Source organism: Phyllostomus discolor, chromosome 3 (assembly GCF_004126475.2).
Source record: "Phyllostomus discolor isolate MPI-MPIP mPhyDis1 chromosome 3, mPhyDis1.pri.v3, whole genome shotgun sequence".
NCBI classification, from domain to species: domain Eukaryota; kingdom Metazoa; phylum Chordata; class Mammalia; order Chiroptera; family Phyllostomidae; genus Phyllostomus; species Phyllostomus discolor.
In genome coordinates this window covers 149,206,060-149,221,920 of record NC_040905.2, presented here as the reverse complement: position 1 = coordinate 149,221,920, position 15,861 = coordinate 149,206,060, and the positions used below count along the sequence as shown (strand labels likewise).

The 15,861-nt window shown below is 35.0% G+C and overlaps 1 protein-coding gene across 6 annotated transcripts in view; it reads left to right on the top strand.

The window, feature by feature from the left end:
- Positions 1 to 15,861, top strand: part of DENND4C (DENN domain containing 4C) — a 130,446-nt gene that overhangs the window by 18,758 nt on the left and 95,827 nt on the right. The window contains exon 2 of one of the 6 annotated variants that reach the window (XM_036021548.1): positions 8,560 to 8,678. The exons of the other annotated variants lie outside the window; for them this stretch is intronic. The gene's annotated coding sequence lies outside the window, so the exon portion shown is untranslated. The remainder of the gene's footprint in view (positions 1 to 8,559; positions 8,679 to 15,861) is intronic. 6 annotated transcript variants of the gene reach the window in all.

The following is a 15,861-nucleotide window of genomic DNA, read 5'->3' as shown; positions in this document are numbered from 1 at the left end:
ACTTTCTGTTTTATAAAATCTCCTTCATTCTTTGACAGCTTAATCTTTTTAATCTGACAGTGTTTTTATCTCACTTGCTTTTAACTTGTTACTGCTTCTGCTATGTGTTTAGCACTCAAACATCATAGAATTTCTTGTAAACACTAAGTAGACTATGAATAGGAAACTGAAATCTGTAAAGTATGTATGTTTGCCTGCTTTGTGATATCTATTGTAACTCTTCATGGCTGGCTCATGGTGTGCATATGATTTGGTGAAGTTGCCAGATAACTGAGTTTCAGAAACTTGTGAGGTGTTATTTTACCCAATTGGGAATATTCAGATTAACAATTATGTTTCCTTCCTACTATTTGAATTGAAACCAGTGTTATTCCTCTTTGTATTTTCTTAACCTTTCTAACCCTCCATTTCCCCCTATACTTTTGTTGAAATCTCAAAAGACAACTGCTTTTTTTAAAACAAAACTTTTTATTTAGAAAAAAAAAAACTTTCAGAAAAGTTGTAAGAATATTATAATGAGCTTCTAATATATCCTTTGATTTAGATTTACTGGTGAACATTTTGACATATTAGCATTCCCTGTGCATATTGTTATTCTTTGGTTAAACCATTTGAAAGTTAAGTTCAGCATTTCTGAAGAACAAGGACATTCTCTTACACAATACAATGATCACATTAGGAAAATTAGCTTTGTTACAAAAATATCTGACATATAATCTTCATTAAAATTTTTCCAGTGCTATACCTTATAACATTTTGTTTTCATTTTTATGTTTCCTGACTAATTCTTGTATCATTGATTATATTTAGTTATCATTTATTTGGTAGATTACTTGGAATTTCTATGTAGACAAGTCTGGTCAGCAAACAGGGGCAGTTTTATTTCTTCCTTTCCTTTATTTCTTTTTCTTCTATCTTTATTATTTTCTTTCTTCTGCTTTCTTTGGGTTTATTTTGGTGTTCTTATTTTCTAGTTTCTTAAGACTAAAGCTTAGGTTATTAATTTGAGACTTTGTCCTTTTTTCCCTCTACTAAGTGCTTAATGCTATATATTTCCTCTGTAAGTACTGCTTTAACTGCATTCCATTACCACAAATTTTGATATGTTGTCCTTTCTTTTTTGTTTAACTCACAATATTTTGTAATTTCATTAAACTTCCTCTTGAACTATAAATTACTTAGAAGTGTGTTCAGTTTCCAAATGTGTAGAGATTTTCCTGTTGTTTTTGTGTTGTCACTTTTTTTTGATTCTCAGATTTTAATATTTAATCTGTCAAAATGTACAATAGTACATTTGACTTTTCTCTTTTTCATGATACTGACTTTTTTTAAAGAATTCTACTTTTTAGTTTGAGCATGTCTATCTAATCCCTCATGATTATATTAAGGATATGCATTTTTGTCAGGAATGCTACATAACTAATGTGGTACCCTTCTTAATATGTCACATCAGAAGGTGTGTAATGTCTGTTTGACCAATTATTAGTGATATTAACTTTGATTACTTGGTTAAAGTGGTGGCTACCAGATTTCTCTGGGGATACACTTTATTTCTTTGTAATTATTAGCAACTCGGAAAAAGGGTCTTGAGATTATATAAATATCTATTTCTAATAGCATTGTATTCGGTTGTTTTAGCATCCATTGATAATTCTTTCCTGAATCTGAATACTGTGATGATTGTAATATGGTTTTTATCATTCCTTCTAGATTTATTAGTTGGCATTCTATTGTGAAGGGCATTCTTTTACTTCCCTACCCTTCATTCACTTATTTTATAATATCAGTAAGGATACAAGGCTTTAAAAAATCAATGTGTTATATACTTTATTGCTGTCATTCATTTTGATACTGAAATTGTTCACAGTTTGGCTGATGGGAGACTCTTCAAGCTAGTTCCTGTGTCTTTTTCCTAGGGACCTCATTAATCTTTAAGCAGTGGTTTTGTTTTGTTTTCTCCCTTTCATGAAATGTTCTAGGTATATCTCTTTTTTTAGTTCAATTAGTTGATTTATTTTTTAAAAATTATTTTATTGTTGTTCAATTACAGTTGTCTGCATTTATCCCCCACCATTTGCCTCCTCACATCAACCATCTCCACCTCCCTCTGTTGCTTTGTTTTAGGTATATCTTGTACTTTCCTTGCCCAGCTTTGAAATTGGTCATTTCTCCAAGGAGCTCTAGTATTCTTTGGTGGGGAATGATTTTGAGAAACAAAAATGTAGGTGCTCTGTATGTTTTTGCTTGTGGGGTGACACTGCTTCTGGATTTTATTTTAGCAGAGAGAAGGAGGAGATATGTATACATTTTTAACAGCTTTATTTCGGATGTAAGTCACATACCATGCAATCAGATTTAAAGTATACATTCATTGCTTTTTAGCATAGTCACAGATTGCTCAACCATCACCATGATTCATGTTAGAACATCTTCATCACCCCACAAAGAAACCCTATACCCATTAGCAGTCACTCCCATCCCCCAACCCTCTAATTTGAGGCAGCCATCAATTTACCTTCTCTTTCTATAGGATTGACTATTTTGAATATTTCATATAAATGGAAACATACAATATGTGGTCTTTGTGACTAACGTCTTCCACTTAGGATATTTTCAGGGCTTATCCATCTTGTAGCATGCAACAGTGCCTAATTCCTTCTCATTGCTGAGTGACAGTCCATTGTATGGATGTGCTCCATTTTCTTTTCTTTAGTTCTCTGATACTCCCTTTCCCCAGCAATCACCCCACTGTTGTCCATGTCCATGAGTCCTTCTTCCTTTCTGCTGAACCCTCTACTCCCTAACTTCCTCTCCCCTCCTTAGCAGTTATCCTGTTCTCTATGTGTCTGTCTCTGTTTTCCTTGTTATTTCAGTTTGTTCATTAGATTCCACATATGAGTGAAATCATACGGTATTTGCCTTTCTCTGAATGGCTTATTTCACTTACCATAATGTTCTCCAGGTCCATTCATACTGCTATAAAGGATAACATTTTCTTCTTCTTTTTTATGGCCGAGTAGTATTCCATTGTGTAAATGTCACATAGTTATTTAATTCACTCATCTACTGATGGACACTTGGGCTGCTTCCATATCTTGGTGATTGTAAATAACACTGCAATGAACATAGGGGTGCTTATGTTCTTTCCAATTAGTATTTAGGGTTTCTTAGAATCCTGGAAGTGGGATTGCTGGGTCAATAGGCAGATCCATTTTTAATTTTTTGAGGCATCTCCATACTGCTTTCCATAGTGGCTGCAGCAGTCTGCATTCCCACCAACAGTGCAAAAGGGTTCCTTTTTCTCCACATTTTTGCCAGCATGTATTCCAAGTTTGTTTATTTATTGATGATAGCTATTCTGATAGGTGATATATCAGTGTGGTTTTGATTTGCATTTCTGTGATGATTAGTGATGTTGAGCATCTTCATATATCTGTTGGCTATTTGTATGTCCTCTTTGGAGAAGTTTATATCCAGGTCCTCTGCCCATTTTTAAATCAGGTTGTTTGTGTTTTTGGTGTTGAATTTTGTAATTTCTTTATAAATTTTAGATATTAACCCCTTATCAGATGTATTGGAAAATATGTTCTCCCATTCTGTGGGTTGTATTTTTCTTTTGTTGATGGTCTCCTTTCTGCACAGAAACTTTCTAATTTGATGGAGTCTCATTTGTTTATTTTTTCTTTTGTTTCCCTTGTCTGGGGAGATATAGTAGATAAAGTATTGTTACAAACTGTGTCTGAGATTTTAATGCCGGTGTTTTCTTCTAGGATTTTTATGGTTTCACATCTAATATTTGTCTTTAATCCATTTTGAATTTATTCTTGTTTAAGAACGTGGTCTAGTTTTATTTTTCTGCATGTATCTGTCTACCTTTACCACCATCATTTATCAAATAAAGTATCTTGAGCTTGTTGTATGTGCTTGCTTCCTCTGTCAAATATTAATGGAGTATAAAGATGTGGGTTTATTTCTGGGTTCTGTTCTGTTCCACTGGTCTGTGCATCTTTTCATGCTAGTACCATGCTGTTTTGATTACTATTATAGCTGATATTGGGTGGTGTGATTCCTTTAACTTTGTTCTTTCTCAGGATCACTGTTGCTATGTGGGGCCTTCTGTGGTTCCATATAAATTTTTGAAGTATTTGTTCTAGTTCTGTGAAATATGTCATTGGAATCTTGATAGGAATTTCATTGAATCTATATAAGACTTTGAGTAGTATGGACATTTTAATGATATTTCTTCCTGTCCATGAACATGGTATGTGCTTCCACTTACTTGTATCTTATTCATTTTCTTTGGTGTCTTATAATTTTCCAAGTACAGGTCTTTTACATCCTTGGTTAGGTTTATTCCTAGGTATTTTATTCTTTTTGAAGCCATTGTTAATGGGATTATTTTCTTAATATCCTTTTCTGTTAGCTTATTATTGGCATGTAAAAATGCAACTGATTTCTGGATATTAATTTTGTATCCTGCTACTTTGCTGAATTCATTGATCAGTTCTGGTAGTTTCTTGGTGGAATCTTTGGGGTTCTCGAGGTACCCCCTCATTATCATCTGGAAATAATGACAGCCTTACTTCTTACTTTCCAATTTGGATGCCTTTTATTTCTTCTCCTTGTCTTTTGCTGTGGCTAGGACTTCCAGTACTATGTTGAATAAGAGAGATGAAAGTGGACATCCCTGTCTTGTTCCCTATCTTAAGATGAATGGTTGTAGATGTTGCCTATTGAGTATGATGCTGGGAGTGGGTTTGTCATATATGACCTTTATTATATTTAGGTATGTTCTCTCTGATCCCACTTTGCTGAGAGTTTTTATCATAAATGGTGCTAGATTCTGTCAAATACTTTTTCAGCATCTATTGATATGATCATGTGGTTTTTATCCTTCACTTTGTTTATGTGGTGAATCATATTTATTGATTTGGAAATGTTGTACCAACCTTGCATTCATGGAATAAATCCCACTTCATCATAGTGTATGATCTTTGTGATGCATTGCTGTATTTATTTTGCTAATATTTTATTGAGGATTTTAATGTTGTGTTCACCAGGGATATTTTCATATACTTTTCTTTCTTTGTAGTGTCTTTGTCTGGTTTTGGAATAAGGATAATGCTGGCCTCATAAAATTGAGTTTCAGAGCCTTCCCTCTTTCTGAATGTTTTGAAATAATTTGAGAAGGAGAGGTATTAGTTCTTCCCGGAATGTTTGGTAAAATTTACCTGTGAAGCCATTCAGTCCAGGGCTTTTGTTTGTTGGGAGTTTTTTTGATTACTGATTCAATTTCACTCAGTGTAATCTGTCTAGATTTTCTGATTCTTCCTGATGTAGTTTTGGAAGATTGTATGTTTCTAGGAATTTATCCATTTCATCCAGGTTGTCCAGTTTATTGGCATATAGTTGTGCATAGTATTTTCTTACAATCATTTGTATTTCTTCAGTGTCGGTTGTTATTTCTCCTATTTTACTTCTGATTTTATTTATTTGGGTCTTCTCTCTTTTTTTCTCGATAAGTCTGGTTAAAGGTTTGTCAATCTTGTTTATCTTTCCAAAGAACCAGCTCTTGGATGCTCTTGGATTCATTGATTTTTTGTGTTTTTTTTAGACTCTATTTCATTTATTTCTGCTCTAATCTTTATTATTTCCTTCCTTTTATTCACTTTGGGCTTTGTTGTTGTGTTTCAAGTTCCTTTAAGTGTAAAATTAGATTATTTATTTGAGCTTTTTCTTTTTTTTTTTTTTCCAATCAACCTGTAATGCTGTGAATTTCCCTGTTAGGATTGCTTTTCCTGTGTCCCACAGATTTTGGATTGTTTTGTCCTCATTTTAATTTGTTTCAAGGTATCTTTTGATTTCTTTCTTGATCTTGTTGACCTATTCATTGTTTAATAACATGTTATTTAGCTTTCACGTTCTTACATGTTTTTTGGTGTTCTTGTGATTGATTTCTAGTTTCATAGCATGAAGATCAGAGAAGATGTTTGGCATGATTTCAGTCTTCTTAAATTTATTGAGACTTGTTTTGTGTCCTAACATGTGGTCAATCCTAGAAAACATTCCATGTGCATTTGAAAAGTATGTGTATTCTTTTGCTTTGGGGTGAAATGCTCTGAAGATATCAATTAAATCCATCTCATATAGTGTGTTGTTTAAGGTCACTGTCTCCTTGTTAATTTTCTGTCTGGAAGATCTATCCATTGAAGTCAGTGGGGTGTTAAAATCCCTGACTATGACTGTATTTTTATTGATCTTGCCCTTTATGCCCATGAAGATTGGCTTCATATGTTTAGGTGCTCCCATGTTGCATGTGTAAATGTTTACTAGGGTTGTATCCTCTTGTTGGATTGTTTCCTCTATCATTATGTAGTGTCCTCCTTTGTCTCTTAACATAGCTTTGGTTTTAAAGTCTATTTTGTCAGATATAAGTACTGCTACCCCAGCATTTTTCTTATTTCCATTTGCATGGAAATCTTTTTTCATCCCTTTACTTTTAGTCTGTGTGTATCTTTTGATTGAGATGGGTCTCTTGGAGGACATATGTATATGGGTCTTGTTTTCTTATCCATTCAGCTCCCTTGTGTCTTTTGGTTAATCATTTAAGTCATTCATTTAAGGTGATTATTGATAGATATGTACTTAATGCCATTTTATCATTAAACTGTTTTTCTCTTCTTCTCCTCCTCCTCCTTGCCCTTTAACATTTGTTGCCGTACTGGTTTGGTGTTAACAAACTCCTCTAGCTTTTTCTTGTCTGGGAAGCTCCTTATTTCTCCTTTGATTTTAAATGATAGCCTTGCTGGGTAAAGTAGCCTTGGTTGTAGGTCTTTGTTTTTCATCACCTTGAATATTTTATGTTATTCCCATCTGGCCTAAAATGTTTCTGTTGAGAAATCAGAAGACAGTCTAATGAGTGTTCCCTTGTATGTAACTGCCTGTTTTTCTCTTGTGGCTTTTAGGATTCTCTCCTTGTGTTTAAGCCTTGCCAATTTAATTATGATATGTCTCTGTGTAGGCCTCTTTGGTTCCAAGTTGTTTGGGACTCTGAGCTTCCTGAATTTGTGTGTCTTTTTACTTCACCAGATTAGGGAAGTTTTCAGTCATTTCTTTGAATAGGTTCTCGATCCCTTGCTCGCTCTCTTCTCCTGATGTTCCCATGATGCGGATGTTGTTATTCTTCACATTATTCAAAATGCTTCTTAAACTCTCATCATTTTTAAAAATTCTTTTTTCTTTTTGCTGCTCTGCGTGGGTGCTTTTTTCTACCTTGTCTTCAAATCACTGATTTGATCCTCTGGTTCATCTAACCGACTTTTTATTCCTTCCAGTGTATTATTTCAGATGTTGCATTCTTTATTTTTGACTGGTCCTTTTTTGGTTTCTGTGTCTTTTTTTATGCTGTTGAGTATCCTTATAATCATTAATCTCTGTATCTGATAAATTGCTTGCCTCCATTTCATCTTGCTCTTCTTCTGGAGAATTCTCTTGTTTTTTCATTTGGGCTTTGTTTCTTTGTCTTCCCCTATTGGCTGCTGCTTTATATTGGTTTCTATGTATTAGGTAGGTCTGCAAAGACTCTGGTTCAGACCCTTGTCAGATACTGCTTGTGAATGTCCCTGGTCAGTCTGTTTGGTGCTATCAGTGATCCACAGCTTGTGACTTCCTGTGTTGGGCCTGGGTGTATGTAGAAAAGCTGTTTATCTCTTCATCAGTTGATGGACTTTTGGGCTGTTTCCACTTTTTGACTATTATCAGTAATGTTGATACATTTAAAATATTTTATTTTTGAATTATTTTGTGTGTACAGAAATGGTGAAAAGGCACTACAGACTTCTTCCTTCCTGGTTAACATTTATGTTACCATAGTACATTTGTCAAAAGTAGGACATCAATATTATTATGTTGCTATGCATTAAAATCCAGATTTTATTTAAATTTCACTAGTTTTCGCATCATTGTGCTTTTCTGTTCTATGATCCACATTGCATTTAGTATATATATATTTTGAAGCTATGAGTTCATACTGATACCTCTAATTCCATTGTAATATATAGATTTTACTTGCTTTCTCCCATTCCATATGTATACCTCCCTTTTCTCACAACAAGAACTCTGGTTTCCAACAATTGTTCCATCATAGAATACATTCAGAATAACTTTAGAATTCCTATAACCATATCTCTGTAAAAAACAAGCCTTCTCAGTAAAGTTCAAGATTTCTTTTCAGTTCTTATTAAAAGTAAATTGTTCAAAAGTTACTTGGATTAGTTCTCCTTTCATTCCCTTTTATATGGTTATATTACCAGTTTGATATACATTTTGGTACATTGGCTCACATATCTTTAATGGTGAAGTTAGATATTTATAACCAGGTCAATTTTTTTTAATGGAATTTAGAAATTTTTCTTTTCTAGAAGTAACCTTTAGAGTGAATGTATGCTGCTTCTGTGTTTTGTTTGATCTTACTAGTGTTTAAGAATTTTGAATTAGTTGCTGATAGTTTAAAATTTGGAGATTTATGTAGAAATCCTGATTTCTGGTGTCTCTTACAAGGGCAAAAAGGAAGTTGTGGCTTTGCTAAGTCTATTTGGCAACAATTGGAGGGATCTGACTGGTAGTAGTTGCCTGCCTTCTCTAGTTTCCAAGACCCATCTCCTGCCTGACCCCTTTAGGCATTTGTGTTTGTGACCCTCCTTTACAACCCTCCTTTACAAAACTTTCAGTGGCAGATGCCATAGTAGAGAATTACACTGCTTTGTGTTCTGAAAAAGGAACTGATCTTATCTCCAATGACTTATTTTTTTCAGTTTTGTAGTTTCATGACCCAGGCAGCATAACTTATGTTGACAATGCTTTCTAAATGGAACCATGAAGGACCTATTTTAAATTGCTTAAATGTAGCAAGTAACTTTGATAAAACTGTAGTTCCTTTGTGGTTTAAACAGACCTCATCATTCATTCTGTATAATTTGGAACACCAGGGAACACACAGATATTTTTGAAGCTTTAAAAAAGTATTTTTGTTACAGTGAAGAATTATGTCAACTACATTTAGCCTTGTACATTGAAGATAACAACATTTTGTTGATGTTAGCAGTGTTTATTAAAATGTGTGCCATTCTAAATAGTACGTTGAAAGGAAATTGATTCTAAAGATTATCTCGGCTATAGTGGGAAAGATAATTTAATTATTAAACTACATACCTAAGTTTTTACAGATATTTTAATTCTTTTCAAAAGCTCTTATTAAGACAGAATAATATTTGCCAGAGATAAAGAAGTTCATTTCATAATGACAAAGGGGCCAATTAATAAAAAAGACATACTTCTAAATGTTTATGCCCTTAATACCAGAGCTTCAAAATACATGAAACAAAATCTGATAGAACTAAAAGGAGAAATAGGCAAGTGTACAATTATAGCCAGAGATTTCAATGCCCTTTTTAATAATTGATAGACAAAGGGGAAAGAAAATCAGCAAGGATTTGGTAGACTTGAAATAACGCTATGAAACTACTAGACTTGATTGACATTTGTAGAGTCCTCTGTTCAACAGCAACAGATAACACATTCTGTTGATGAGCACATGTTATATTTATCAAGCTAGACCGTGTTCTTAGACATAATACAAGTGTCAATGTCACAGGTGTGCACAGGTAACCAGGTTCTTAGTGATCGAGGACAAAGAATTGAACCGAACACACAAAGTTTATAGCATAAAGAAAGAGGGAAGATTTATTAAGTGATAGTACACTCCACAGGACACGGGAGTGGGCCAGCTCTGAGCAGAGAAAAAAGGGGCACGTGGGCTGGGGGATTCTATTCTTATAGGGCAGAAGCCCCCTTGCTAATCTTTGGCGGGCTTTTCCTGCGCAGGTACAAGGAGTTGGATTTCAAAGCTACTGCGCATGTGTGGTTTCCTATGATTTTCTTGATTGGCTACTGGAGAAGGGAGTCCCACGATGTTATTTCATTATAATGATATTATAATGAATCAGGGGTAGCGCGCAGGCGCACTCTATGATTCAGAGTTATCCCAGTAAACAGGAACAACCCGTCTTAGGGGGTCTTTGTCATGTATAGATGTTTTCTACCTCAGCCCTGCGGGGGCCTCTGGAGCTTCCTTCCTGACTATCTCCTGCCTCATCAATAAATGTAAAATAATACTAATCCACATTATATTTTCTGACTACAGTGTAATCAAGTTAGAAAGCAGTAACCAAGATTCTTGGAACCTGAAAAACATACTTTTAAATAGTCATTGGTCAAAGAAAAAGTACTTTAAGAAAGGGAAATTAAAAAATATTTTGAACCAAATAAAAAGAGAATACAACATACCAAGTTTGCAGGATGCCACTAAAAGTTGCCTGGGGAGTGGTTCATAGCACTAAATACCTATGTTAGAAAAGAAGAAAGATCTCAAATTAAGGATCTCAGCTTCTAGGTTAAGACACTAGAAAAAGAAGAGCAAATTAAATTTTTCATAAACAGAGGAAAGGAAATAATAAAGACCAAAGTAGAAAGTAATACAGTGTGATATTACAGAAAAGCAATAGTGTAAAAGAGAAACTGAAAACTGTTTCTTAGAGAAGATCAATAAAATTGACAAATTTCTAGCCAGACTGATAAGGGAAAAAAAAAGGAGACAAGACGCGAATTACTAAAATTACTAATTAGAAGTGAGATGGATGACATCACTACAAAGTCTACTGATATTAAAAAGATAGTAAGGGAATATTATAAACCTCCTTATGCCAGTAAATTTGACAACTTAGATGAAATGGACAAATCAAAAGATCCAGCTATAGACTGAATGGTTTTGTCCCCTCCTCTCAAGTTTTTACTCTTGAAACCTAATCCCAAATGGGATGGTTTTTGGAGGTGGGGCTTTGGAAGGTGATTTAGTCATGAGGGTGAAACCCTCATAAATGGGATTAGTGCCTTTCTAAAAGAGACCCAGAGATCCTTGGCTACCTTCTGCCATGTGATGTCACCGCAAAAAGACAGCCTTCTGTGAACAAGGAAGCGGCCCTCACCAGACACTGAATCTGCCAGTGCCTTGATCTTAGACTTCCCAGCTTCCAGAACTGTGAGAAATAAATTTCTGCTGTTTATAAGCCACCCAGTCTATGGTATTCTGGTGTAGCAGCCTGAATGGAGTAAAACACAAAATATGAGAATTTTCTTAAGAAGTAGTTGAGTAGGGAATCTAGTTCTGGCCAAGATAGAGGTGTAGATAAAAACCCTTTGCTTTTTCACATGATCAAAAGGAGGATAACAACCAATCTAAAATCAATAAACAAACAGAAGCACCAGAAAATCAAACTGCATGGAACTCCGACAACCAAGGAATTAAAAAAAATTCAACCAGAACAATCAGACTTGTAAGAACCTGTGGCAAGGCTGTGCAGGTGGGACCGGCTCAGAAAAACTGCAGGGAGGCAGAGGACAGGGCGAGTGGGCCTAGCTGAACAGGAAACTGAGACTTATAGTTGACTGAGGACCATGGTAGGTGTTACCTTGGTGGGACAAACTCCCAGTCTCACATGAGAGTCTGTTGGAAAGGGGGCTAGAGATGAGCAGGCAAGCTGCACTGTTCCCTCTCTGGCATCTCCCCCACAAGCAGTGCTGCAGGGCAGCAAAGAGGGTTGCCCTGCCCTGGCGAATACCTAAGGCCCCACCCCCTTACAACTTATCAGGTGTGCCAAGACAAAGAATATGGCCCAAAGAAAAGAACAGAGCAAAACTTCAGAAAGAGAACTAAGCAATGAGGAGATACCCAACCTAGCTGATGGAGAATTTAAAGCTCTGGTAATCAAAATGCTCACAGAACTGATTGAGCTTGGTTGCAAAATGAAAGAGCAAATGAAAGATACCCAAAATGAAATAAAGCAGAATATTCAGGGAACCAATAGTGACAGGAAGGAAACCAGGATTCAAATCAATAATTTGGAACAAAAGGAAGAAATAAACATCCACTGGAAGAGAGTGAAGAAACAAGAATTCAGGAAAGCGAAGAGAGGCTTAGGAACCTCTGAGACAACTTGAAATGTTCCAATATCTGAATTATAGGGGTACCAGAAGGAGAACAACAGCAGAAGGAAATTGAAAACATATTTGAAAAAATAATGAAGGAGGACTTCCCTAATCTGACAAAGAAACAGACCTCCAGGAAGTCCAGGAAGCCCAGAGAGTCCCAAAGAAGTTGGACCCAATGAGGAACACACCAAGGCACATCATCATTAAGCTACCCAAGATGAAAGATAAGGAATCTTAAAAGTAGCAAGGAGACAGTTACCTACAAAGGAGTTCCCATTAAGACTATCAGCTGATTTCTTAAAAGAAACCTTACAGGCAAGAAGGGGCTGGAAAGAAGTATTTGAAGTCATGTAAGGCAAGGACCTACATCCAAGATTACTCTATCCAGAAAAACTATCATTTAGAATGGAAGGGCAGATAAAGTACTTCCCAGATAAGGTCAAGTTAAAGGAGTTCATCATCACCAAGCCCTTATAATAAGAAATTTTAAGGGACTTAACTAAGAAAAAGATGATAAAAAATATGAACAATAAAATGACAACACACAACACACAACTCACAACTATCAACAAATGAACCTAAAAGAAAAGAAAAATGACAAAAACTAAGCAAACAACTAGAGCAGGAACAGAATCAGAAATGGATGTCACATGGAAGGATTTCAGTGGGGACGGGGAAGGGAGGAATAGGGGGAAAAGGTACAGGGAAGAAGAAGTGTAATTAGTAGGCATAAAATAGATAGGGAGAGATAAAAAAAATGGTACAGGAAGCAGAGGACTCAAAGAACTTATATGAACAACCTATGGACGTGAAATAAGGAGTGGAGAATGCTGGAGAGTTGGGGGGCAAAGTGGGGGTGGAAACTGGGAAAACTGTAATAGCATAATCAATAACAAATACTTAAAAAAAAAGTTGTTGAGTAAGACTTTGAAGCAGGGGTGTCAAACTCATTTTCACCAGGGGTCACATCAGCCTCTCAGTTACCGTCAAAGGACTGAATATAATTTTAAGACTGTATAAATGTAACTACTATTTAACTAGGGGCAAGGAATTCTACATTTGGCCCTTTGAAGGCAACTGTAAGGCTCATGTGGCCCCCAGTGAAAATGTGTTTGACACTCCTGCTTTAAAGGAATTGAATTTATAATTAAGAGTCCTACCCATAAAGAAAACTCCAAACCCAGATGATTTCACAGGTGAATTCTATCAAACATTTAAGGAAGAGATACCATATTTTGCCATGTATAATGTGCACTTTTTTGCCCAAATTTTTGAAGGGAAAATAAGGATGTACATTATTCATGGGTAGTACCTGAATTACCTTGTATCTGCTCTTCTGTTTTGTAATTATCTGTTTCATAAATTTCTTGTATCATAATATATTAAAAAATAAATGCTAAAATTCTTTTATAATGTAAAAAAGTATCTATAAATAATTAAAAAATTAAAAATAAAGATTTTTTTCCCTGAATGTTTGGGGCAAAAACATGGGTGTGCATTATATAGAGGAGCACATACACAGCAAAATACAGTATTACCAGTTCTATACAAACTTTTGCAGAGAATTGAAGAGGAGGAAATTCTTTTCTACTCATTGTGTGTGTGGGGCTAACATTACTTTCTGTGAAAACCAGATAGACATTCTAAGAAAAGAAAACTACACATCAGTGTCCGTCATTAGAATATAAAATTTCAGTCAAAATTTTAGCAAATAGAATCCAGAATATATAAAAAGGATAATATATCATGATCAAGTGGGACTTATCATAGGAATGCAAGGTTGGTTTTTAACTTGAAAAATAATCAGTGTAATTCACTATATTAAAAACTGTTAAGAGAAAAACCACATGATCTCAGTAGATGCAGAAAAAGTGTATGATAAAATCCAACATCTGTTCCTGATAAAAGTCTCAGGAATAGAAAGGAACTTCCTTAACCTGAAAAAGAACATATATGGAAAACCTACAAGTAACATTATATTTAGTGGTAAAAGAAAAAATTCTTTCCCCTAAGATAAGGAACAAAACAGATGTTCACTCTCCATATCCTCCTCCCCCCTTTTTGTGATCAAGGAAATGTGTATTTAAACAACTTTCCTGCAACAGTCTTACTCTTAACACTATAAATAAATACAAGTATAACATTCACTGGTACTAGGTATATTATTGTTGCCATGATAAATTGCATATTCTTTTCAAAATGCAAGAAGATAACATATAACAATAGTTACACAGGCTTTTATATTCTCTGAGTTAGGAAGCCAATTACAAGAATTTACTCTATAACTTAACAGAACCCAAAAGTTTAATATGGAGAGATGATTATTGGTGCATTCTCTTTTTTTATTGTGGTAAAATGTATATATGTAATATATGTCATTTTAACTATTTGAAAGTGTACAATTCAGTAGCATTAAAGACACTGACAATGTTGTGTAACCATTACCACTGTATACCCAAAAGTTTATCATTGCTGATATAAACTCTATACCCATTAAACAATAATTCTTCATTTCCCCCTTTTCCAGCCCCTAGTAATCTCTGTTTTACTCTGAGTATCTATGAAGTGGAATCATATTTTTTCCTTGTCTGTCTGGCTTATTTCACTTAGCATAATGTTTTCAAAGTCCATTCATGTACCATTTATCAAATTTAATTCCTTCTTATGGCTGAATAATATTCCATTGTATGAATGTACTCAATTTTATTTATTCATCTGTTGATAGATACTTGGGTTGTTTCTACCTTTTGGCTATTGCGAATAATGTTTCTATGACTGATGATGTTGAATATTTATTCAGGTGATCGTCATTTGTATATTTTCTTTGGTCATCATTTCTTTTAAACACTTTACTGGATGTTCTATTCTAGGCAGCACAGTGAAATAAAAGGCAACTACATTGGAAAGAAAGAAGTAAATTTGTCTTATTCACAAATATTATCTGTGTAGAAAATTCGATGGAACCTGCAAAAAAGCTCTCCAACTCATAAGCAGCTTTAGCACGATTGTATTATATAAGATCAGTAAATAAAAATCAATTACAGTATTTCTATATAGTAGCAGTGAACAATTAGAAATTAAGTTAAAAGGAAACACTGTCATTTACAGTAGCATCTAAATTTAAGTACTTAGGGGCAAATCTTACAAAAGACGTTAAAGACTTTATATTCTTATGTTGTAAACTGTAAAATATTGATGAGAGAAATTTTAAAAAATCTAAATAAATTCAGAACTAAACCTTGTTCACAGGTTAGAAGATTCAGTGTTGTCAGTCCTCCTTAAATTGACCTGCAGATTCAACACAATCCCAATAAAAATCTTACTAGGTAATTTAGAAGTGAATGGCATTGTTGAGAGCACTGTGCTGTTGAGAGCAGCAGTGTGTTGTCCAGAACGGTGTGCTGTTGAAGTGACTCAACGTGATTGGATTTGTGGTATTTTTGCATTCGCTAACCAGTCAAAAATGCAAATCTTTGTGAAGAATTTGACTGGCAAGACTGTCATCCTGGAGGTGGAGCCCAGTGACACCACTGAGAATATGAAAGCTAAGATCCAGGATAAGGAAGGCATCCTCTGCACCCTCACTCCATGCAGACACAACAGGAGAGGCTCATCTTTGTAGGCAAGCAGCTAGAAGATGGTTGCACTCCTTCCGACTACAGCATCCAGAAAGAGTCCACCCTGCACCTGGTCCTCTGTGTGAAAAGTGGCTGTTAATTCTTCAGTTTTGCCTTCATAGTGCCCAGTGATGGCACTAGTCTGCATTCTAGACATTTGCCCCAATTTAAGTTTAGAAAATACCAGTTTTAGTAATAG